Source organism: Sinohyriopsis cumingii, chromosome 14 (genome assembly GCF_028554795.1).
Source record: "Sinohyriopsis cumingii isolate HCF-2022 chromosome 14, ASM2855479v2, whole genome shotgun sequence".
Taxonomy (NCBI): Eukaryota; Metazoa; Mollusca; class Bivalvia; order Unionida; family Unionidae; genus Sinohyriopsis; species Sinohyriopsis cumingii.
Window position 1 is genome coordinate 62,526,091 of NC_142974.1, and position 26,795 is coordinate 62,552,885.

A 26,795-nucleotide genomic window follows, 5' to 3' on the forward strand; every position below is an offset into this window, starting at 1 on the left:
TATATATATATATATATATATATATATATATATATATATATATATATATATATATATATATATATATATATATATAAATGGCAAAAAAGTCACAGATTGATAATATAGTATTTTGAAAGAGTGTATTGACATATCAAATTGTGGTTTCGTTTTACCAGATCAGTGAATTATGCACAATGTTACAGGTAAAGATTAAATTACTGTTTCACATAAATGTATCATAAAGATTAGTCAGAGACTTGTTAAAGACATAGCCTGGACATATTGATAATTTATTAACCTTAGAAATTGTCTTGGATTAGCAATGATGTACCTGTAAACATGACTTGGGAGAAGAAAAAAAAATCCTGGAAAGTCCTTTGATATTGTACAGGAAAGAACTGAATTAGTTAACATTTAGAGAACCCAAAAATGAATAAATACTGCAATGATGATGATAGTGGTGACATTGAAAACATTAAGGGAATATAGTAGCCTAAGGGTGATGATCATGAAGAATGAAATAATTAGAGAAAGATGTCTTTAGCATTAATATATTGAATTACGAACAACACATTTACATGAATAATATGAAATGTTTTTCAACGATGAAGACTCTAAGATATTGATGCAGTGTTATAAGCTTTGTGGAAAGTGGTTCACGTACAAACAAAAAAGCTATAGTGTCAATATGCAAGCAGTGCTTTAAGAACATCAGATGTAATTGTACAAGCGGTGGTCATTTGTGTTTTGGCATAGTACTTTGTGCTCATATTAATCAACACTCACTGATTTCATCAGATACTGAATTAAATAAAATTATGTTAAGACACACAATTATATTTGACATTTATCTTTGGTTGATGCAGACTGGTGTAAAAATGTTTGTGAAATGCACTGCCACAGGTTTGCATATTACTTTCACAGCGTTGTATTTTACAGCAAATGGCCATGCAATCAAATACTGTCCACTGCGAGTATTTTGAAAACCAAATGTGTATGCTGAGGAGCATATACGCCTGATAAACCGTACACCATCATTCAAAAAAAAAAAATTAGGCGCCCTGGGGGTGACTAACTGGTCCAAAGGGGCCACCTTTACTGATGATTGCCATGTCACATTTGCATGGGTTCAAGTCACAGTAAAAGAATAGCTACAATGATGATGATAGTGGTGACATTGAAAACATTAAGTAAATATAGTAACCTAAGAGTTATGATCATCAGGAATGAAATAATTAGAGAAAGATATCTTTAGCATTAATATATTGAATTACGAACAACACGTTTACATGAATAATATGAGACTTTTTTCGACGATGAAGAATGTAAGCAAATGATGCAGTGTTATAAGTTTTGTGGAAAGACATTCACATGCAAAGAGAAAACCTATAGTGTCAATATGCACGCAGTGTTTTAAGAACATCAGATGTAATTGTACAAGCTTTGGTCATTTATGTTTTTGTATAATACATTGTGATCATATTAATCAGCACTCCGTGATTTGATCAGATACTGAATTAAAGAAAATTATGTTAAGACACACAATTATAGTTGACATTTATCCTTGGTTGATGAAGACTGGTGTAAAAGTGTTTGTAAAATGCACTACCACAGGTTTGCAAATTACTTTCGCAGTGGTGCATTTTACAGCAAATGGCCATACAATCAAATACTGTCCACTGCGAGTATTTTGAAGACCATATGTATATGCTGAGGAGCAAATACACCTGATAATACGTACACCATCATTCCAACCAAATAAAAATTAGGGGCTCTGGAGGTGCCTAACTGGTCTAAAGGGGTCACTGCCATGTTACATTTGCATGGATTCAATTCACAGGCTAGGCCAATGTGGGTATGTGAGAAAGCTTGCCAGCATATACATATGGTCTTCAAAATGCTCGCAACAATTAGAAAAATAAATTATGATTTTTATGAAAACACAGAATACAATTTATAGAATGCAATTTATAAATATATACAGTTCAGTGGCATTGGCATGTAAAGACTCTAGAGGTGTTGGCTTTGGAAAATGTTAACTATTAAGCAGAACTTGCAATTTTGTTTACTGTAAATTACATTTGCTCGCACGACATGTTGGTGTAGGTGTCTTAAATGTGGCATCCGAGTTAAATCACATAACTAGTTTTGCCGACCTTGTGGATCTGTTCGTGAATATTATTGTGCACTCAGACAATGATTCGCTAAGATATATGTCAATAAAAACACCCTGTAAAGTTAACACTGGTGAGGAAACACACAAGTTAATGATGTAACATCCAGGGTTAAAGAAATTGCAGTTTATGATCCTGATAGAGTAAACAAACTAAAAGAAATTTAGTGATGGAATTTGTAATTAGAGAAAGATTTTCCGTTATGTACCAGTTCCAGTAAATTCAAAAGTTCAGTGGGATATTTCCATTCGTCGCAGAGATTTCAGTGCTGTTAACAGTGGTAAAATCAAACAGATTTTAGGTGTCTTTATGCGGGCGAAGATGGGTCGAGGATTCCACAAATAATACAAAATGGCTCGTTAACCTAGATTTGACAACGGGACTAGAATTTATTGGGTAACATACATACAAAGACCCAAACATTTTTTATATTTTGACTTGTATTGGCTTGTACCACCGCCTAAAATTGTTAATTATTTAGCCCATGGCGATAGCCCAGACTAACAGACATCATTGTCAGATGGGACTATATATGGTCATGTTGTTGTTAAAGAATTGCATGCACTTGAGCATGGAAAACCACTGGCAACTCGGTGCACATGTACAAAACCAGTGGTTTGTGGATTTACAGAGACTACAAGTCGAGTAATTTGCTTTTAAAATAAAAAGTTTATAAATACCAAAAAGAAGCACAGTTCATTGTATTTATCATGTCACAATCATGAAGATGTGGTTTTCAAGTAGAGTGGTATGAGCGGTATTTTGTTGATTTCCAATTTAATTTGCAATCTTTTACGCTACATGACTATCCTCTTTCACTGATGCCTGTTGGTAACTTTCATGGATTATAATCCACAGCTCACATGCATACATGTGTGATTTCATAAGATATGAGGACTAAGTCATGTCGGATAGAGGGTTGTCACCTGTATCAGTAACTGTTACAAGTCTATAGTCATAAACTAAGTCATAGAAAGAATAAAAACGTACAAGTTTTGCAAACTTAACAAAGAATTTAATTATCAATGTTTTAAAAAGAAAATCTAAGAGTAACATATAATTATGAACTGAATCCAAAATAATCATATTAAGGTCCAGAAGAATGAAATGTTCCGAACAATTTTCAGATCGAAGAATATACCTGTTTGCCAACAATCCTGCTGTGTCAAAATGGTGTCTTCCAGAACTTGTTTGAATAATTCACACTAGTTCCAAAATCAAGGTATAGTCCAATGAGCACTTTTCAATTTCCACTGAATAATCCAAACATTTCCAAAATCAGTTTCTTGTTAACTTTGCAAAGACAGTTAATATCTAACCTAAATAGGATTCTGAAGTATTGGCAAGAGAGACAGAACTTTATCACCAGGTTGAAGAAGTCTTAACTACTACTTTTAACCTGCCTTAATTGTAATTTTGAGTGAGTAGACAGAAGATTATATCTTGCTACTTCACAATCGGATATATAATTTACAAATATGAGTATCAGATTCCTCTGTAAAAAAAGAGCATTTTCTTTTAACAAGTCCATGGATAATGTAAGTCCAAAAACTAGTTCAAAAGAACTGAAACCAGCCATTGACAAATTAAACAAGATCTACAATATTTGGAAACATGATGTATGATGATAAAAAGATGATGCAAGAACTTCTGATAGGTTTGATTGACTCCTAAATGACCAGCCGAGATAGTTACATGAGCTAAACTATGAATTTCCTCTCTATATAACATAAGAGCAACAGTTTGATAGCTCAATGACCACTCTTCACCAGCGGGTGCCTCAGGCGGTCTCGATTTTATATTAACGACTTCATTTTCCATAACTATCAAGTTGTTACATCTGCAGAATCAGCTTCACTAATAACCCTCTGAAACAAACAAAAGATATAACTATCTGTTTCTTTTTCGACGACAAGTGAATGTCATTTGCCAGCCTGATTAGAAACAAGAGAATGAGTAGTTAAAATATGATCACAATGATCAATACCTTTTATATTGATCAGTAACAGAAGCAAAGGTGTCCTCATCAAAAGTCTGACCAACGCATGTGTCAGGCAGAGGAATAATTTCCTGAAAAACATCTTTCCCAAGAGCGTTTTTTTTTGCCGTAGCTTTAGTAACTGCACAAAACAGGGTATAAATAAGGGATTTCGTTGTCAATATGATCAGGTATTTTACCCAAACTAGGATTGACAGTTACAAGTGGATTAACCACAACCTTATCTCCAGCTAAGTCGTTGCCTGTCAATAAATGAACATCCTCAATGGGCAAGGAACTCACAGTGCTGATAATCGTTGGTTCTGAACCTAGGTGTGAAGAAAAATTAACGTTATGGAGTGGAATTCGAAGAAAAACGCACTCTACTCCCTACGCAAGAACACTACATCATAAGAAGACTTCCCAGACAAAGTCAGAGTACCTGATAATAAAATATTGCTAGAAGCTCCTGCTTCCCTTAATATTTTTTATTGGGATGGGATTGACCCAAGCACCAATAAGTGATATATAACCTTTTGACATCAATAGTTTATAATTCTCCATATAATCTGACCGGATTTATTTGACTCAGCAAATTTATTTTTTCGATACCTGACTATGACCTTGACCTCAAAGAAATAAACTTTCTCAATAGCTGTCTTTATTCTTTAGCAATAATACATAATGTACCCGTTCTATTCCACTGAATAATCAAAACAACTGTTTCTCTTCGTAAATAATAGCTAAATACAACATAAAATTCGTTTGCAAACTCATTTTAACGTATGAAATTATAATCCAAAATAGGAATGAATTTGATTGCTCAGTTCTCTTATATGAACCTTCAAGAGTCTTAATACGACTGTTTGTCTCAATAAACCCCATGGTGCAGATCTAACTACTTAATCTTACATTTCAAAATAAAAGTTCACGTGATCTAATCTATAAAATAGGAAATAACATTTCTTCTATGAATCCATCTAACCGACCTGTCCAGTGGGAAACAACCCAAAACATGTCAATAGATTTACTAAGTTTATTATTAGTAACAGCAAACAAGCGCGTCAGCATCTATTTATAATATCGTAATATAGAACCTATGAACTTGCGAATTTTCAACTAAAGATAATCACTGCCATTTTCAGTCATGAATAAAAATAAATTAAAAAATAATATAGATCTACATCAGTCAAAAACCTCTATTATTACTCTACTGTGTGTGTATGTAAGTATAGCACGTATGCATAAACATTCAGACACTTTTCGCAGGATAGTAGGATTGTATGCTTGAACAGTGATCCAAAAGCAGTTGCGGGATTGATTAAAATCAGCTCTCCACTGTTGTACGTGAAGATCTGACAGCGACAACTTAGGGATCGTGTTCTGGTAACATATTATTACCATAATGGCTAATTTTATCAGCCAGTTAGATGAAGTCCTATATCGTTGCTTTTGGAGACTGAGCAGTGTGGATGAAGAATAACAATGTGTACGGAACGTATTGCTTCACTGTCAGATTTTTTTAAAGCTGCGTTTCTATTGGCAAATTCAAAGGTCACCAGAACATGACCTTTAAACGGTCGTCGTTATATCTTCACATTTGACAGCGGAGATCTGGTGTTATTGAGATTGCTGGATTGTAGTCTTTGTCTTTGGATAGTGATCAAAAAGCGATTGCAGGATTACGGGACGCGTGTACAAACAAAACGGGTAGCTAGATTGTAAATGTGGCGTATTAGATTTTAATTTTTAAAAAAAATAAAAAAACACTATCATTCCCAAAATTCCCGTTTGGCTACAGGAACACACAATGTTAAATTCCTGTTTGGCTCTAGAGTGCTTCTTATGTGAACCTACAGTATGGCATAATTTTTAAAACAAACTTCTCATCTGACTCTAGGGTGACCCATATATGAACTCGCCGGCAATGAAAAATTTAGAACAAAATGGAAACGGGTAAGAGCTGAATGAGTGTGTGTGTGTGCGTGTGTGTGTGTGTGTTTAAAATTTAAATTTCACAAAACTACATCAAAAACATGAGTGGAAGCCTAACATTAGATTTTAAAATATGCAGGAAATACATGGAGAAAAACAAGACGCACATGACATTCATTCACCAAAGTCACACACCAGACTAGTAGAAACCGATACAATGAACACACAATTCTTCATTGCTTTAACGGCTATAGTGATATGGCTTCGCCTTGTATATTCCAAAAGGTAGCAAAACGAGTGATACAGTAGTGACATGTTTAGAACTTAAAAGGTTGCTATATGGTTTAAACCATTCAAACACTTCAGGAGCGGATGATGAAAGTCTATGCTCTTAAAACTAGGGCCTAACCGAGTAGATAATTTTCACCGAGTACCGAATCCAAGTATTTGGATGTACTATTTGCCAGATCCAGGCACGAACCAAGTAGTAGTTGTCAACCCTTTCTTGAATGATGGCTTTCACTGACAAGTAAATGTCGGGTATTATAGTACGAGAAAAGTGCATGGCCGAAGGGAACTTATATCGTGGTTCCAGCACCTTCATGTGTCGAGTGAAGCCAATATGTTCAACCCAAAAAAACGGTTGCATATCAACTGCTATCATTTCTCCTATTGATTTAGTTATTGCATGCTTGCATGGATCATTTTGTCCCAATGGTGTCATTTTCTCTATAAAGTAATCGAGGTTACCTTGCTTTGAGTGTTTCCTGTTTAAATCTTCTTCATCATCTCTCTTTCTGTTGTGGCTTTCTGTGGATCTGGTGTATTCGTCATTGTCAAGAGTGATGGAAGGATCGAAGGTGATTTATTAGAGCTGAAGTTCCATACAAACGAGCATTTTTGCCGCTCGTGTTAGCCTTTCATTGCAGACATCACAATTTGCCTTCGATTCGTCCACAGCATTTATAGTGAAAAATTTCCAAATCTTGCTACTTAATTTCGGAGTAGACGTTTTTCGATGAGTATTTTAATATATGTATATTTATTATTTATTAATTTTATTTTGAATACATAATAATTAAATTTTGCTAAGATTTTTACAAATGGAATCTCTACACTCAAATATTTACCGGAAGCAGAAAAGTTACGCCACCTGGGGAATGCTAGTGAAATTACTAAAGGAAACTGAGTTAAATAAATTATCATCAATCATGATTCATGAAGTCCAATGGAATGTTAACTGTTTGTGTAATTATAATTTATTTTTAACTAAATTATTATGTATTAAAAAACTTTTTTTTAAAAGTTCTATGTTTATTGAATTATTTTACGTGTAACCATTTGTGCGCGTACTATTTGCCGAGGCGAATACTTCCGAATAGTACCGAAAAACGGGATATTCGGCCAAGGCGAATGTCCAAGGCGATTTCCGGTTAGGACCTACTTAAAACAAGTAACAAAAAAATGTGAAAATCAACAAGCTTTGTAAAATTCAACAAATAATTTCTATGCCTTGAGAACAAAGTGAAAATTAAAAAAGAACTTACGGTACTACAAATTAAATCCAAAATAATCATTTAATTATAGACACAAGTCCTAATAATTTAAAATTGTGAATAAACTTAGTAGAAATCCAAGTTAACTTCAATGCTGAAGGAGTTGATTTGTATGGGATGGCCTGTATCATGCTGATGTGCCAGCAGCTTTTTATTGAAACACTAATAAAATTCCAGGTTTTAAATCACTGCAAATTCTAATGAATGCCTCTATCCAAGAATATTATTTTTGTGAGCACTCTGCATTTCCAGAGAAAATAATCATTGATTTAAATAATTTGAAGAAATAAATTCCAAATTTATAATGGACACAACAATAATAAAACTTAATTATTTGGCACGAACGAATAATTTTTCCAGTGACGAGATTTTCTAATCCCCTACTTGACCTCAGTTCACAATTAAACGGGAAAATAAAGAAGAAACCAAACGTGACCTAACGCAAAATAACCTTCTATAAAGTTCTGAATGATTACAAAAGAAAATGTTGTTTATTATTAGAAAGTCTGTACTAAAATTATAATATATAACCTGGACAATATCAGGTAAATTGTAGGGGAATGCGAATAACATAGACCCATACCCAAAAAAACATATTTGCTTCCATTAATAATAATCCTGATAATAACCCATGCATATAGAGAATATTGTACTACGTATTAGTTGTTGACCGAATAAAATAAAAACATAAAACAATTAAGGTCAAGTAGAAAATAAACTTGATTTTGGACAAGGTTATGTTCAATATGCAATGTTACTTTACGATAGCATATAATGAAATATAAAAATTAAAAACTAACAAACAATATAAAGTAAATATGCATAATACTAGTACAGCGTAGGTTTTAGAGTACCGCAAAGAACAATACTTTGACCAGCACTCTTCTCCTAGCAACAGCAGTGACATCCTAATTGAAATTGACTAAGAACTTCGATTATTCGCAGATGACTGTATATGCTACTGATTAATCAAAACCGAGCCTGATACTAAGATATTGCAAATGACATTAAAAAAGCTTGGACGATGGGTTCGAAAATGTGGCATGCGATTCCAACTTAACAATGCAACATATGCTTACTGACAAGAAAGAAATGACATAAAACCAGTATGTCGTATTTACTCAAAAATATTATGTTAGAAAACTTCAATCAAACAAAATCTTTAAAGCCCACAAGTACTTGTGATCTGTTATGGAACCTTCAAATTTAACTCGAACTTTAAGTCAATAAAGACGTATCGTATCTTGTCATCTTGCCCATAAAATGCGAAAGAACTCGCTAACAAAGGTTTAGTAAGACCTATTTTAGAATATGCTTGTACAGTACGGGACCCCAATTCCCAGGGTTTAGAAGATGAAATTGAAAAGAATACGGAAAACGAGCAGCCAGGTTTGTTACATCCAAGTATGACCATATGCCAGGAAGCATGACCTCTATATTGGATAAGTTGTCTTGGAAACCAATATAAATACGTAGATTGAAAAATAGATTAGTATTTTTCTACAAAGGTCTAAAAGCAAAGCAAATATACCCTTCCATAATTTAATGAAGCCGAAAAGAACCAGAGAATAAATCAAGACAATATACATATATGATATCATGCGCACGAACTGATTACAAATTCAGCTTTATCCACCCCTCATCCCACCCCCACCCAATATTAAACACAACTGCTGAATCCTCAGAAAACCCAATTAAGAAAGCTAGTGGGGACACGTTGGTTTTTTTTTTTTTTTTTTTTTAAGTAAGTTCTTTTTGTTGTTGTTGTTGTTGTTGTAGTGTTTAACGCCATTTTTCAGCACACGATAGCCTATTCATGGCGGCCAGTATTAATGGTGGAGGCAGAACCCGGGAAAACCCCGGAAAGAACCACCGACCCACGAGAAGCTACTGGCAAGTTTTCTCACATACCCACATTGGCTGAATCCGAGACTCGAATCTACGCAGACAGAGGTAAGATGGCAGTGATCCGTAACGGAGAACGCTTTAGACCACTCCGCCACTCGGGGCCCCCAGTTCTGTTTGTAATGAAGCAAACCCGACATTATGATGTAGCACCGAATATATCATGATTCACGAAGAACGAGCTTATAAGACTCAGTTTGGTACATCCTACTCTGCGGCCGCTCCGGTGGCCTAGTGGTTAGAGCGTCCTCCTCGGATGCGGGAGGTCGCGGGTTCGAACCCCGGCCGAGTCACATCAAAGACAAAAATGGTACAAACGGCTGCCTCGCTATACGCTCAGCATTACGAGGTTAGTGTTAGGACTGGTCGGCCTAGTGTCAGGATAATGTGACTGGGTGGGACATCATGCTACATGTCTGCCTTATGACTCCTCAGTGCTAGACATCACTGTAAACCACCACACATCGTTCCGATATGACTGAATAATTGTTAAAGCTACGTTATAAATCCAAATCACACACACACACACACACACACACACACACACACACACACACACACATCCTAATCTGCGAACTTTTCACTACAAGAGACATGAAAGTATTGTTTACATAAAATTAAAAGTAAAGTCATAAAGCTGCTTTTAGACAATTGCTAAGACGTTTTCTTGTTCATGTAAAACCTAATTAGATCCAAACTGGATCTATACTTTACAGTCACTATAAAACTTAACTTCAATTTATACCAATTGATATTATGTCGATTAGCCGGTATCATCTATATTGGATTCGCGGTACTAATTATATGCACAACTGTGGACCAATCTAGAAATGGGTGACCATAGCATTGAGTATATTAGTTTTAATGGCCCATAATTAATACTCAAATGTAACGTTTTTGCGAAAGAAAATGGCAATGTTCTTTTGATGTAAATTTTGTATTTGTATAGACTTAAGTGGTAACACCTGATTCGTTGGGTACAGTATGCATAAATCAGTTCATGCGCATGAAGATGACAAAAGTATCGTTGCAACCGGACATTTCGTTTTCACCACAGGGGCTCATATCGTTGCTTACAATTGACCTGTCGTACATGTACTATATAATAACTACAAGGGAGGACACTTGTCTCCTTGCTCGTGCAACCTATTTAAGAATAAACGTTGATATTTCAAGCTACAATTTGCGTAGCTTAATAAATGTGGTACCGATATTTAGCTCAGGCAGTCGACCGTGTATCACTATCAAACGTTTGACTTAATATCATACCATTAAGGAATGTCAAATCATTTTCCCACGCTACTGCTCGACATGGCCGTGATCGCGCCCGCTTAATATGTGACATCACGCTGAATGGAATACTGTCCTCTCATTGGTTAACATAAATTGATGTCCTGTATTTATTTATAACTGATTTTCAGTTGGCCAATGAAGAGGTAGTATTTCATTCAGCGCGTTGTTCTTGTGTTGGTTTTGCTTCTTTCTGTTACTTATGTTAAGACCAATGAGTCCTAACAAGCCAGATAAGTTTGAAAATATGACTCTTAATTTTGACCTGAGTAGCAATAACAAGAACAACAATATGTTGTTGTTATAAATATATAATATATTCAATCTTAAATGATACTAATAATTTCAGCTGAATGTTCTTTTTTAATAAGTGAATTGATTCACTTTTCGGATCCTTGGGGTAATGCATACAGGGTCACTCGCAGATAGTCGTATTACATCATAGCGATTGCCGAAATGAAGGAAACCATCAGGATATGTTTGTTGTTGTTATTGTTATTGTAGGGTTTAGCGCCATTTTTCAGCACAAGAGAGGCTATACATGGCGGACAGTATTAATGGTAAAGGAAGAACCCGGGAGAACCCTGGAAAGAATCACCGACCCACGAGATGCTGCTGGTAAGCTTTCTTACATACCCACACTGGCGGAACCCGAGACTCGAACCCACTCAGACAGAGGTGGTATTGCAGTGATCCATAATGGTTAGCGCTTTAGACCACTCGGGGCCCCTGTGTATGTTTGAAAAGTGCACTCCCATTTCTACATTTATATGGGAAACGCCTTGTGTCTGTTTTTTTTTTTTTTTTTATTGTTTTTGTTTTTTTTTTTTGTGCGTGGAGGTGCTGTGTATATTTTTTATGCATGAAACTATTCTTTTATGTAACTATTAAACTTTTTTTGTCATGTACCTAACTCGATGCCTTATGCAAAATCTCTTAATGGAGGAAATAAAAGATTAATGAGCGAAGAAATAGTCTATATATGAGTGTTGTTAATGTCAGCAGTGTTAGAAAGAAACATGTCGATACGACTATTATCTTCGGATGGTAGAGACAATATAATTTCCAAAATATCTTCCCTAGTGACCATATCCAATGGTTATTATTTCTATATAGAAGTACCTGCACATCTAGACAAACATTGCATATAATTTCATTACGTTTTATCCTGATATATTTGATACTGGTGAAATGGCCATTTTTGTCTGCTCCGGCTTGGCTGGGGTGTAGTGAAATGTGATTAGGTACGAGTAGGGATTGAGTTTAGGTATAATCGGTTTTTATAATCACGTTTCCCCCCCCCCCCCACACACACACACACAACAAAAATCCTTCCAACCCCATCACCTTCTATCCGAGTTTGAGTTGAATCTCTTTTGACGGAAGTCCATCCAGTTTACCCACTGAATTGTTTTATAGTAAAGTTTGCATAGAACATATAATCCACCACCCACCCACCCACCCCCTCTCCACTTCGACCTCCCCATTATATTTTGGTCATAGACTTAACATTGGTGTAGTGTTTAACATAAGAAACACGTTGGCCAAGTGTGCTAATCAACATCATTCGTAACTTCAGAATGGTTGATTATTATGAAATGTACACACAATGAGGTTACCTCCAATGATGTCTAAACTCTGCTGATAACCCTTCATACCATTTCTATATTTCTTCAAAGTTACAAATCGGAGATCACGTCTGAGTGGTATGGTATTTTGACGTAACAAAAGTTTCTCTCTTACATAATGCAAGAGTCAATTAGAAAGGAACCCCGAGCATTAACGCATGTTAAAGCACTCTGTTTCTTTGTTTGTGTTGTTGTTGTTGTTAGTATTGTTTATCTGATTCGACGCGTTGGTAAACTTAACGACGGATATGTTTTATTAAATTCGACTCCGAAATTCGAGTCACCCGAAGCGAGCGAGATGAGAATATTTTGTGATCTTAAGGCGAACATCTTAGACAACTCCGGTACCTGAGCCCATGATTTTCCTTTTCTTGTTGTTAAATTGTTATTCAGAATGTTTCTTTCCTTCCATTACTGGCGGGGAAGCCGTGCAGTTCCTATCTTATAACCCCTCTCTTCTACTGCAAGAGGTATGTCTGACTGCCTTTTCTGGTAATGCACCAACCCCTATCATCATTCCCCCCCCCCCCTTTCTGTGTTTCGGCGAACAGGACCACTCGGTTTTAATTTACTAGGTCAATTGCCCGTCCTTGGACGGGAATAAAAAAAAGAAAAATATTTTGGGATCAGCGACTTTAAAAGAAAGTTTAAATATACAAATACAAATAAAGTTTTAAAATAATTGTGATGCCGCCGCTCGTTTCGAACTCGCGACCTCTTGTTTGGCAGCCTGGATTTCACAGAAAGGCAAATGTGGGTGTTTTTATATGACTAGGTTGATTGCCCGTCCTAGGACGGGAATTAAAAAAAATATCAAAAAAATAAATACACTTGGGGAGAGAGTTTAAAAGAAGTTTGAAGATAAATATAAATAAAGTAATTACTTGATTGGCTGCCGGAACATATAGAAAGACAAATATGTTTTTATGTTGTGTTGTTTTTGTTTTCTTCTTTCAAATCGGAAAATATGTTCTACCACATCTGATCAGGACATCTGTAATGCAGTTTAGTATTTCTTTGTATAGCTGTTTGCTATTTTTATCCGTTGTGTATAGTAGGCTTTCTATCTGAAAGGTACGATGCTGAGTTTTTATTTTTTGCAGTTAATTTCTATCTCTCTTTATTTGTTTTTCAGTTCAACATCGAATTACTTTTTTTGCGTATAAACTTTGTTTTACAAAAAGTGATATCCTGGTAATTTTTTAAAATATCTTCTAAATGCTACATCTCCAGTTAGCCAAACAAATATTTTTCCTCAATCCATATTTTTTTATCTGACTATATATTTAAGAACTATAGTTTTTATATATCTCATTTTTTGTTGGTGGTTCTATTAATTTGGTTATATTATTGTTTCTGTATATCCCATGCATTTGTTTTAACGTATACACAAATAAATATATATTTTTTTACACAGACTCCCTTTCATCTAATTTGTTTTTTTAATGTTTTGTGAAATATTTTCTAATTTATAATGTACAAGATGTTGGATTATTTAGTCATCCCTCCATCTTTACTTTATGGGTTTCGCTGCGGAGGTAATGTAACTTCCCTCCCTATATGGACAGGATTATTTCTTTGTCAAGGTAAATATCATGCTGTCCTTTAAATCTACCTAATTAACGTATACAATATGTTAATATTCATATGTCTGAGCGACTGCATCCGGTCAATTATATTCAAATTTGCATGTGCCTACATTTGTAAGTTCGTAGTTTTTCTCAATTGTGTTGAATTTGTATACTCTTAGATTCCCCTTCCCCTGCACACACACACGTGTCACTCCTAAACCCATTACACGTGTCGTTACAAGTTCTGGTTCGAGTCCAGGGTTGTTCCCCCGCCACTTGCTTATTAACAGAATTTCAGTTTTGTTGCATGATTAATTTTAGATTATATTGTTTTCCCGAAGTCCATAAATTCCTTTCTAAATGTTTGAAGGTGAAGGCATCGGATGCAAAATTTGTATTAGTCACGAACATGCTGTAGCATTTTAATTCCTTTTTGAGATTTGGGAGTTAAATTCTCTTTATATTTTTATTGTTATGTATTTTTAATCGGAGGGCTTCTATTGCTATTGCATATAATATCATCGATAAGGAACATTCCTGTCTTGCGGAACGTTCTATATTAAATTTCATCGTGCATATATAAGAAACTATATCTATGTAACTATACTATATTTGGTCAAAAGCCTTTTCTTGATATATAAGATCAAGGCCCCCTCCTCTCCTTTAGTTTCCAAAAAAATCAATCTCTGTTTTTAATGTTAGAATTTTGTTATGAATATAATGTTAATTATGTTTCCGACACATGTTATAATTCTGTTAGAAAGGATCTTACTACATATTTTATAGCCTGTATTTAAAAACGATATCGATATCCAACTCGTTAAGTCTTTTACATCTCCATTCCCCTAATGCATAAGTGTTTCTACCCCTTCTTTCATCGTGAACGTCATTTCATTATTTAATTGAATATTAACATATCATATCTTTAATATTGGAATTAAGAGATATTTTATGTAAATATGTCGTTAAGCCACCCGAACCAATTGATTCTCCTTTATGGAGTTGCTTGAATGCTGCAATTATTTCATTTGATATTATCAGTTTTTCGCATTGAGACCTAGAGTCCTGTGGGATCTACGACAATTCTATATTCCCAGCGTATTCTTCTATCACCCCCCCCCACCCCCGTAATATATTTGTGTACTGTTTAGTTCTTTTTAAAAGCTGTATATTTCTTCCATTATGTGTGTTGGTTTAGTTATGTTAACGTTATCTTTTTTATATTTTCCATATGCCTGTTATTTCCTTTTTTTATTTCTTCCATGATTTGCATCCTTCTTGCTTTATTATATACATTGGAGAATTATCCTGCCCTTATTTTGTGTCAATTAATTTGTAATCGTTTAAAGCTTCGTATTTTCATCACTTTTATTGTATCCTCTTCATTTTGCATTTAAATATTCATTACTGTATTGCATTCTCTTTGCCTTCCACGTCTTAGGATTTGTTTGACTTGACAAAATGTTTTGGTTATTGGTTTAATTTTCTTCTAAATTCTCCTCCCCAACTCTTCCATTTGGTTGCAATATTCCCTATTTAAAAAGGTTTCTAACAGTACTTTAAGTATGGCTTTGTATTCTTCGTCTTCTACAACTGAGTTGTTTAATTGATAACAGGTTCTGACCCAATCTTGCCCAGCTTTACTTGGTAACAGGTAAATCGTAGCTAAATTAACGGTCGAATAATTCAGTTTTCTTGTATTTCTTTGCAGTTTTGACTGCATTATACAAATCTGTATTTCAGTATGCCTGAAACGGCTGCGATCAGTACACGTACTGATAAAAATAAAATTCAATCTTTCGCTTACTATTATGGTGTATTTTCGTAACTGATAGCAAAACTATATATGAATTGGACGGTGACGACTATGTTTAAAACTATGGAAGTCAGCCAAGTCTAAAACTTTCATCAAACTTTTAAAAAAGATCATTTTTTTATCAGTAAATTGTTTAAAGATAGTATATATCCTTTGGGTTGTACTTTTGCCACACAATTTCGGAAATAGTTCAGAGAGCTTCTCCATTTACCATCATAGATATAAAATAAAGGTATGCTTTTAATCGATAGAGGGTATTTGCTTCTTTCGAGTGAATAATGAATATATTTCATTTTTTTCATTTTTTTGTGGCTGGAATATATCCGTTATTCATTCAATTCAAGCCGGTTTTACTTTATGTTCCGCTCGAACGTATTGGCTAGCAAAATATGTAATAAATTGAAGAAGAAGCTCTCTTACTGGATAATGTCAGCTGATCATCATTTATTTTTTGCTGTGTTTTTCTTGATAATTGTACAGAAAATAGTAGTAGTAACAGAGCCTGCTTTTTGGGCGATTGGACCGATGTGGCCCAATTGGGCCCCACATTCAAGGTTCCCCGTGCGTTAGTCAATTTTAAAAATATATCTATAGAGAGAGAGTAACTTTAAATCGCTGGAAGAAATGTTAGGTTCGATATTGTATAAAACTTGTTTAAAAAGTTATTTCCAAAGGCTGTGCTCACAGGAGGCCCCTCGCGTAAATCCAGGGGTCCCGCCAAAATAATCCAAATCCAGCCCCGCGTTTGCTAAGGCCACTGCTTACTAATGACATAGTTCTCTTTCATAACTCAAACGTTGAATACACATAATCAAAAATGAAAAATGAAAAGTAAGTTGCTGGATTCCATCCTGGTACACCTCCGTGATATGTGGATATGTTTACTCTTCGTTGTTCTTGGTCATACTGTTATCAGCGTATATCGATTACATTAGGACAAAAAACCAGTTTAATTTGATTGGTTGGTTGGTTGGTATGTGCATGTGTATAACACCAATTTATGTGGCTCTACATGGCGGCCAGTATTTGTTGTGGAAGAAGAACCCGGGAAGAACCACTGACTCACATGAAGCTACTGGCAAGCTTTCTCGCATGCCCTTGTATGTAAAGTCGAGACTCGAACCCATGCGGACGGAGGGTAGTGACAGTGATATAATAAAGGTGAGCGCATTAGACCACTCGGCCACCCGTGACCCCATTCATAATTGACTCCAGTGAATTATGAAAAAATATTTTAAATGGAAAATCCACTGATTCGCAGACTAGCATATAATAAAAATACGTATAATCATCTGAAATTCAAGTACATAATGATTGCTACATACAGTAAAAAAATTAAAAAATTAAACAACAATCTCTCCTACAAAATATTTGCAAAATCGAATCCATATCTAAATAACCATGCCTATCTTTAAGATTAAAACTTTATACAGTCCGAAATAAAACCATTATGCTATTCCGGATTAAGGCCAGTTATTCCAGTCCCGTTTAATAAGTATACTAAAACAGTAGCCCGATTACAAGAAGTGATCACATAAGGCAATACTGTATGGATGCCGACAGCATAACTCTGATATTCAGACCGTCTAACGCATACACTGTATATAATACTGTTAGGTGACACATATAAATTATACCTGAGCGAGATATATACTAAACCTTTGGGCGAAACATGAACCATTCGGCGACCGGTCGCCCAAAGGTTGGTTTTATGCATGAGCGTACATAGTTTTACCTTTCGGCGACAGTAAATGGGTGACAAAAAAATGTATGTTTGTCACTTATTTTATTTTACCACTTTCTCGTGTATTTTCATATTCCTTTCAGTATTCTATACATTATTCACTATATAGGCACAATCATGACCCTCACATATTCAGTATACAACGATGTCGCCGAAAGGTTGCAATATAGACGCTGTCGCCTAAAGGTCGGATATGTGAATATATATATATATATATTATTCAGTTGAATCAGTCGAGTGAGTACCTTCAAATGGATTTCCTGTGAGTACTTATGAAATAATATTTTATATCTCTTTTATGGTGTTTTATAAGTTTAGTTTAATATGTTGCTTAAGCGAATGTAGTGTTACTTAACTTGTGTTATATTGGTTATATAAAATATAAACAAGACATCGTTTGGTGACAATTAATCAGTGAGACCTGTACCTTCCTCTATGTCGGAGTAGATCCGACTATGAGGACACTTGTTTTTTATTCCTAATTTTAAGTCATATCATTTCAGATCTAGGCTCAACCATACTGCACTATGTCCAACGTGGTCCTCACTGTGATCCAGTTACCAGTTTCGACGGTACATACTGCGTTTGCTCTCTCTCTCTCTCTCTCTCTCTCTCTATCTATATATATATATATAGAGAGAGAGAGTGAGAGAGAGAGACAGAGAGACAGACAGAGAGAGAGAGAGAGATAGAGAGAGAGAGACAGAGAGAGAGAGAGAGAAGGAAGGAATATAGGTATAGCCTGCAACTACTAATGAATGAATGAAATATCCGAAATATAATTTGCTGCTTTGCAAATATACATCCCAAAAATGGATGACAATATGGCTCATGGATATCAAGGTCAATTTAAAACATGTTTGAGCATCAGGATGAAGATGAAGCCAATTAGTCAAAATATTCAAGCTTTAATTCCTGTAGAAATAGTTTTGTATAATTTTGTTACCTCGTGGCTTTTGTGTTTTATGTTTGGCTTGTCTGTGATTTGCATATGCTTTTACCAAAGACTCATTTATATTCGAAAACGCATAGGCTAGTTAGAAAGTAGTTGTGCACCGTTATTTGTTCGTAACTTGTCTGGTTATCTTGTTATCACTAATTTATTTTTCTATAAATTGAATTTGAGCCACGACATTTTAACACAAATTCATTTGAGGCATCATCGTCATCATCATCATCTTTGATTTATTCTTTCCAGACTTTTCTAACTTCGATACCGTATTTTCATCGACGTTGGATTTGATATAAGTAACGATGATCCGACTCAATAATTACTGTCAGGTTTACAGCGATAGCCCCTCGTAGCCTTGCAAGAATATATTGAATGTTCATGTTAGTCATTTTACGTTTAATAGTTTGATCTTTACAAATATCAAGCATATCTGATTTGTTAAACGTACTTTAATGACAAACAAATATTCGTTTGCTGTACTGTGCATGAGGAAGTTTTGCTTTCCGCAAGTTGATGCAATGATTCAGCAACAAGATGGTCAAGCCTCGTTTATAACGGCATAGTTGAGCAACAATATGTTTGTTTCATCCATCGAGTTCTCATTTTTTTTTACCCAATTCGTGGTTATGATACGGGTTTTGTTTGTGCGTGACAGCGTTAATCTTCTGTGAAATGTGCTGGATAGTCGAAAACATTTGTTTGAGGATATTCTGCGAGCTGTTCCTAGTAATCGAGAACTTTTCCCATTTTGATTCGTTCACAGACCACATTTTAAAAGGTCATTTCAAATGATGTTTCGACAGCCCCTAATACAGCCATGATTGTAATCTCTGGAGCAGCAGCCGCTAACAACGTTGACATTCGTGCGATGAATGTAAAGTCTCCACAGGTCTTTCTTATTTGCATCATTTCTGGCTGAAATAATGTTAATGTTAACGATGTGTTATTTTGTCCGCATTAAGCCGATTAAGGTATTGGTGTTATGCACATAGGGACAATTGCTGTTAACTCTCTCTGAGCAAGCATCGTTGCGTTTTATTTTCGTCAGCTGGTTTTCGGAAATACCAACCATACCTTCCTGACAAGACATTCTTACTGTACATACATGGGCAGGCTAAATTAATATATTAATTTGGAAACAACTTTCATAGTTTCCAATGGCGGTCAAGGATCCTCATTCGACCAGACGCGTCCTCCAACAAAATGTTGTCGTACAGGATGATAGCATAACATTCGGCACTAATATAACCTATATCGCTGGTACATTTTGTTTTGTACACTTTTAACGCTTTGCATTGCAATGTCTTATCAATCTATTTAGCGTGCGAAGAGGTGACCGGGAATACTTTTATGCACCTTTAAAAAAGTCACAAACATATCCAGTTCAGTAACATGTCATGTAAATTGGATTTTTGGAGGTTTTATCATGCGTGGCATCACACATCCACACACGGCTGTCATTTTATTTAAATATTACATCGATTTTAATGTACAGTTGCATTGTCAATGTACTCCGCAAAGAAATATGTCTTTCTTGATCCACAATGGTGATAAGAATAAATGCCAACTTACTATTACGACAAGGAATATGAACAGGTAACGCCGGAATAATCGTTACCTGGTTCCACAGATGACGGAAACACAGCAACATTGAGCCTTGAACAGCTACGTTTAAGGAAATCTCCACCTTTATAACTACCACTGTAGACATTACCGGTTAAACTATTTTGAATGGTTGTTGTAATTCTGACAATGTCATGATCATTTAGATATTCATGCGAAAAGATCATTTGTTCTTTGGAATGTTTTCGGGACAACCGAGAATTATTCTTATTGGTGACTGTGCTATATCAAAAGTATATTTCTCAGGGTCTGTTGAAATGACATACAGCACATTCCACCAGGGCCTTTTTATACTTTAGTTTCTTTTTCTTCAATATTTTTGTTCTGTTAAGCATCGAAGTGTTTTACTCTATCTCGTTCTTTTCATGATCGCTTTCAATTTAGGCTTTTTATTGTTACCGTGGAGTGTGTGTATTTGTGCCTGTGTAGGTACACATACTATTTCAGTTAAATATACCGCCTGGTTCGAATTCATGTATATTTTGAGCAATGAATTTACTTATTCAGCAAGGGAAATAATTTCCTTATAACAGATAGTTTAAACTTAGTTATTCAAACTTAGTTATCTTCCTAAATATACACTTGGCCCGTACCTACTTCATAGTCACGGCTGGTCGTTTGGTCAGCAACTTAGCAAACTTGGCTGGCTATACAAAGATATATTTATATAGGTTTCTTAAAGATCCAACGGAAGTCATTAACATTATGGGTGTCTTGTTTTGACATCAAATTGTACGTGAATGGCATTGAAAGTCTACACATAATGTGTTTGATTTGTATTTTCTTCAAATTCTCGAAAGTGTTCTTTGACATTCACTGCCGAAGAGGTCTGGATTTCTTTATGTGCACTCCACAGATTTTACGGCGTGAAATTATGCCCTAGCTCCTCTTCAAGATCAGTGGTATATGCTAGACACACAACAGAGTGGACTTGCTATTATGTATATTACATTTTGCTCTGCCTAGCAACATGTTAAGATAGTCACAATACAACATATAATGGTGCACGCTGGCGTTAGTTGCTATGTTTATTAACGGAGCATGAGAGCAGTACACTTCGTTTCAGCTGTCTATATTGTTTCCCGCTGACACTATTCATTTGAAATGTATTCTGTATTTTCAGTGTCAGTGTCATGATGTCTTGGTGTTCTAATTTCGTTATATGTATCCTTATTTTCAGACGCTTGGATATCAGTTTGCAAGGAAGAGCGCGCTCTAAACGTTGCAGTGACGATTTGGAGAGCAACAACGCAACACATAAGGAAAAAGTAACGGAAGTATGATTGAGACCTATGCTTTCAAGAACACTCTGTTCGTCGCCTGTCATCGATTTCGGCACGTAGTTTGTCTTCGAGGTCGCAAATTATTTTAAGGAGATTGTCATGACTGGCAAATAGAACAGCTAGTTTTTTGCAGCTACATTTTTAAAACCCCTCTATGAGGAACGTGATATAAACTTTTAAAGGTTCTGTAGTGGTGGTGAGCTCTCATGTTGTCATGCACATCAAATTTTTGTCCATCGTGGACTGGAAAGTCTGTGGTGTCGTTAATGCTAATAGTTGACATATTTGTGACGAAGAACAGGCTAAATTGTACCACAACGGTGGCAAATCGCACTCGCTCGGCATTGATGTTGAGACAGTAGCCTTAAAATGTCACTTCCATAGAGGTTAACAACGTCAAATTCTGCAACAGGGAGAGAAGAGCTAGTGTCATTGCTGTTATTAACAACTGTAACGTTTTCAAAGTCTTGCATGAATATGTTATCTATGGAAGCCTTTACCTAGCTATATTTGGTAGAATGTCGACACCTATGACCACTACAGTAAAATTATCCTCTTGTTTGATGTAACAACATGATTGGAACCAATGTTAAATTTAATATAATTACAATGTTGGCCGTGCAGAGTTTTGAACAAATGCCAAACAGAAAAGGCAACATAGGAAGTATGCAATGTGGGCTTTGACATACATGTGACTACGGCAAAGTGCTGCTCAAAAAAGCACTACACGTGTTATGCAGGAAGCGCAGTAGTCGAAAAATTCTAACATCGCTAAACAAATAAAACAGCATCGTGGGGTCGTTAGGTCTCACTGGGGCTAATATAATCGCTTCTATGCTAAATCCATCTTTAGCCCTGTTTTGTTCTTGTGGGATAGACGGAATAGAAGTGTGTGGCTATGCTGACTTATTGAGAACAGCAGTGCCACTCATCCAACGAAATAACTGAAGTATGTCTCAGCCTCCATAAAACAAACACAGCTTAGTCTGCTCGATCTGCCTAGTGCTTGACATGAAGTGAATGCACATCGCCACGACCGTAAGTATTAAGCCCAGTAACATAAAGAAAATGTTCTGGACGTTAACGTTAGTTTTCCAAATAATTAGTAACAACCTTGGTTTCGGCATCGCTATCTGCACATTTGTACTGATTATGTGCTCAGACACCGGAGTTCATGCTGACTCCATCCGTACAGTATCAAAAACCTCGACCAAACCAACATCAAAGAGATCAATGTCAACAAAACACGTCGAGCATTTGGGATGTCGATGTCTGTAGAGCTTATGAGATATCCGAAAGACGGGTAAGGAGATGAAACACAGAGCCGACTAATGAATAACAAGAATAATGCCGCTCTATGCACTGGCATCGGCAATACCGCGGTTGCAATCCAGTCGGGAAATGACTGTCCCATCCACGTATGTGGAACTCTAATGCTAAATGTTCATATGCCATTTTATCTATCTTGACAAATTTGAAAACAATTTCGTCACCAGGTCTATCCGGAAAATTAACGATAAAGAACAACACTAATAGCTGTCACCTAGGGATCATGAGCTTTATATATATATATATATATATATATATATATATAGAGAGAGAGAGAGAGAGAGAGAGCAAGAGATAGATAAATAGATTGATATATATATATATATATATATATATATATATATATATATATATATATATATATATATATCAATCTATTTATATATATGAGACCAATCCACCACATGTGACTTGTTCCAGGCCACGTGTGTTCAATTTCCACTTATGGCTGACAATGCAATCCAGGGTATTATGTCATTTTAATTAGCATACCTTTCCAGCCACATTTAACAGGTTTGGCGCCATCTCACCCGTGGCAGCCTCATAGGAGAATTTCGGAAGTGGCCGAGACCATGCCTTATACTAGACTTGGGGCAAGAATGACAACGGCGCTGAATGTGACTGAGCTTGAGCTAAATGGACTAAAATGATCTTATAACTGATCAGCTAATTCAAAAATAAATGCGGAGTATCTGCACGCGCCAATATTTCAGACATGGAGCATTACAATCCACACTTGATGTGTGAGTGATACCTGTAAGCTTCTGGGTTTAGTGGCCATGACATTTTTAGATGTGCATGTGATGTGTAAGCGGTCTCACCACATGCAAACTAATTTAAAAAGAACGAACGAGGTAGTATTATAAATATGGACAAGATATTATGGACACGCGACATTAATAAATACAAAAACGGCCTCAGGAACCTACACAGGTTATTTAGGCGAAATGTTCTCCTTGGGTGACTTCGGGTAAATGTTATCCCATGAATTAAAGAAAACCAGGCAGCTTTGACGTCGGTTCACCACCGCGTAAACCGCTAGAAGAAATGAAACCATCCCATGAGTGGTAAGTTGGCAAAGAAGAAGGAGTGGGATGTGAATCCAGTTACTGAGATATTACAGCGTGACTCCAGTGCCTGTTAGAAAAGACTGGAAACGATTTGGAAGAGATTTAGGGAATGCTACATCATGTTCTCTGTTACGTAACAGTAACTGGCGACTGCGCCGTCTTTAAGACTGTGCAAGCGCTTATACAAGAATTAATTAAGTACCATTTATGAGACAACAACATACGAAAGCTATGCACACCACCATGCTCCAATAGCATAGAAACATTACTGCACCACCTTGCAGGGACTGGCTTCCTTCATGTCGTATACTTCAGATGAACCAATAATTATGCAACAAAGGCAGTTATCTTCACGGCTCTCTCCGCTTAGATATTTTAAGACACGCAAGAGTACTACTTGGTGACTGTCAAAAGCCCAGACGACGATCATGCCGAGGAGAAATTGCCTTTTGACTTTCACACCTTCGCTTGTGCTGAAAAAAAAAATGTGATTTGACGAAGTTGCAATTTAGTACGCGCTTAAAAGTACTTTCCAAACGTATCACCTCCATGCGCAAACTCAACCATAAAAGTCCCGGCGGGACTATTAGTTTATTTATTTTGTTTGCTAATGTGGAGTGGTTTAGCTCAGTAACACACTTAAAAACTTCAAAAACGATAGAAGAGACATCATACTGGAGGTGTGTGACATTAGTTAAGATGAATGCAAAACTAAGCAAGGTTTCATAAGATCCTATCAAGGTGACTTAAAAGCAAACTATGTGACAGATTCACCTAGCAGACACACATACAGAGCCAGCAAGTTTATGTTTCAACCGCTAACAAGATGACCCAGCAAATACCTTTGGTTTTTCCAAGAACAAGTTTGGGCGATACATGAACAAGTATGCGTTGACCGACATCCGTTGCAAGCAGGCTGAGCCCTTGTACTTCGCGTTCTGAATTAAGGTGTACAATTGGAAGTCATTGTCTTTGTAAATATACTCGGTGTGCGGTGTCTGATTGTCTCTCTCGTAGGTCATACTTGTTCCTTCTAAGCTTTGATCCGTATATTTTCGCTTGCTTTTATCTTTCGAATACACAATGAAAGCGTGCCATGACTTTACCTATACTCCTCAGCCGTACAAACGTTCGTGCTTTCACCACTGCGACGTTTCTACGAGTGAACTTTACAGGAACCGTTTATAAAGGTCTCTCTACAAAGTCAACTGCTACCCATACATATCAAGGCAGATGTTATATTTCTTGATACTATATATTTTCATATGCAAATAAAATATATCTGAAGCTGAAAACCACTAAGTCACATGGTGAAAACTTATCCTTTACAATCCGCCAACCCAGTTTCCAAAATTATGGCTAATGGGAGTTAATCATTTGTGCTGTCCATTTGGGGATGTTACGGTAGGGAAAAAGAACCCTTTTGTTCGTCCATTGTCAAAGTTCAGCTACTACATATACAACATTTCCTCTGATCTAGATACTGTTGAGAACAGAAAACTTCACTTTGGCTTGATTAATGATATGGGCAATAATTAAGTTTAGATTTATATTATGTCAATTTACTTTTGCTAGCTGCAGAAGTCGGGTTAAAATGATTGGTACACAGAAGAATTACATTATATATTCATATTACAGTATATGAACACAGCTCTTTGCAATATTATGATTTATAACTAAATGTCTAACATATTTTATTATTTTCTTTGAAACAGCAGCCAATCAATGGAAATGTGGTTATTCAACCGCGACCAAGGAACGATGGATGTAAATGGTATCATTATTTATTGTGGGTGGTGTGTTGCCTGTGTTTTCCATTGACGACCATGGTCATGTTATGCTGTGTCTGCAGTTTTAGTGTAAGTATACTTATATTCTTGGTCGGAAATATTGAAACGGCAACGTGTACTGTTATATTTATCAATCAATAAACTTGCTTATGTCAATTGAGTCCAGGTCATTTTGAAAGCAGATGAAACAAAAATCAGCTGGTGGGACTTTCGTGAATATATAATTTTGATACATACATTGCAATCAAAGATTAGATACGTTCTGCTAACATAATTGCTTAGCAACTGTCTTTGTAAGCATCGATCCCGATGAGAAGAACAAATACTATAATAAAAAATAGCAATAACTGCTAGACCAATTGCTACTCCTATAGCAAAATAGAATGCTACTCATACAACTGGTACCGCTACTGCTATCTTTACATTCACTAAATAATAAATACTACCACTATTGCTGCTGCAACACTACAATTTTTAATGCTAATATTGATACTAGTAATACTAATACCACAACTGCTAATCATACAATTTCTACTACTAATAACTCTACTATTACTATTACAATATTATTAGTGCTCTTACTATTGCTACTAACATTACTACTATAATATTACCACCGCTAATACGACACAATTACAACAATTACTCCTAATATCGCTAACCAAATTGTGAATGACTAAACACACAAAATCACGAAAAAAATGATGCAAGCCCAAGAAGGGATATAATAATCTCACCATGCTTAAACTTATATATATATATATATATATATATATATATATATATATATATATATATAACTTTGTTTAGCCATATCGCTATTTGTCTGCAATGTGGCAGTTTATAATGATATCTAGGACTGTAGCATGATGTCTCACATAGTCTGATTATCCTGACACCAGGCCAGCCAGTCATAACACTAGCATATTAATGCTGAGCCCCAAGCGAGGCAGCTGCAAGTGCTATTTGTATAAGTCTTTGGTATGACTCGGCCGGGATTCGAACCCGAGATATCGCACACACACACACGCTCACACACTCATACACACACACACACACACACACACACACACACACACACACACACACATATAACCTAACGCGAACAAATGGTGAATTTTAGATATGGGAAATTATATTCTAAATGAATATAATTATTTTAGAAAAGA

At 35.8% G+C, this 26,795-nt stretch overlaps 1 long non-coding RNA gene across 2 annotated transcripts in view; it reads left to right on the forward strand.

Moving 5' to 3' along the window:
* Positions 1 to 26,795, forward strand: part of LOC149783982 (uncharacterized) — a 77,194-nt gene that overhangs the window by 48,917 nt on the left and 1,482 nt on the right. For both annotated transcript variants that reach the window (XR_016414091.1, XR_016414090.1), the window contains exons 2-3: positions 18,083 to 18,151; positions 25,552 to 25,695. This is a non-coding gene — a long non-coding RNA (uncharacterized LOC149783982). The remainder of the gene's footprint in view (positions 1 to 18,082; positions 18,152 to 25,551; positions 25,696 to 26,795) is intronic.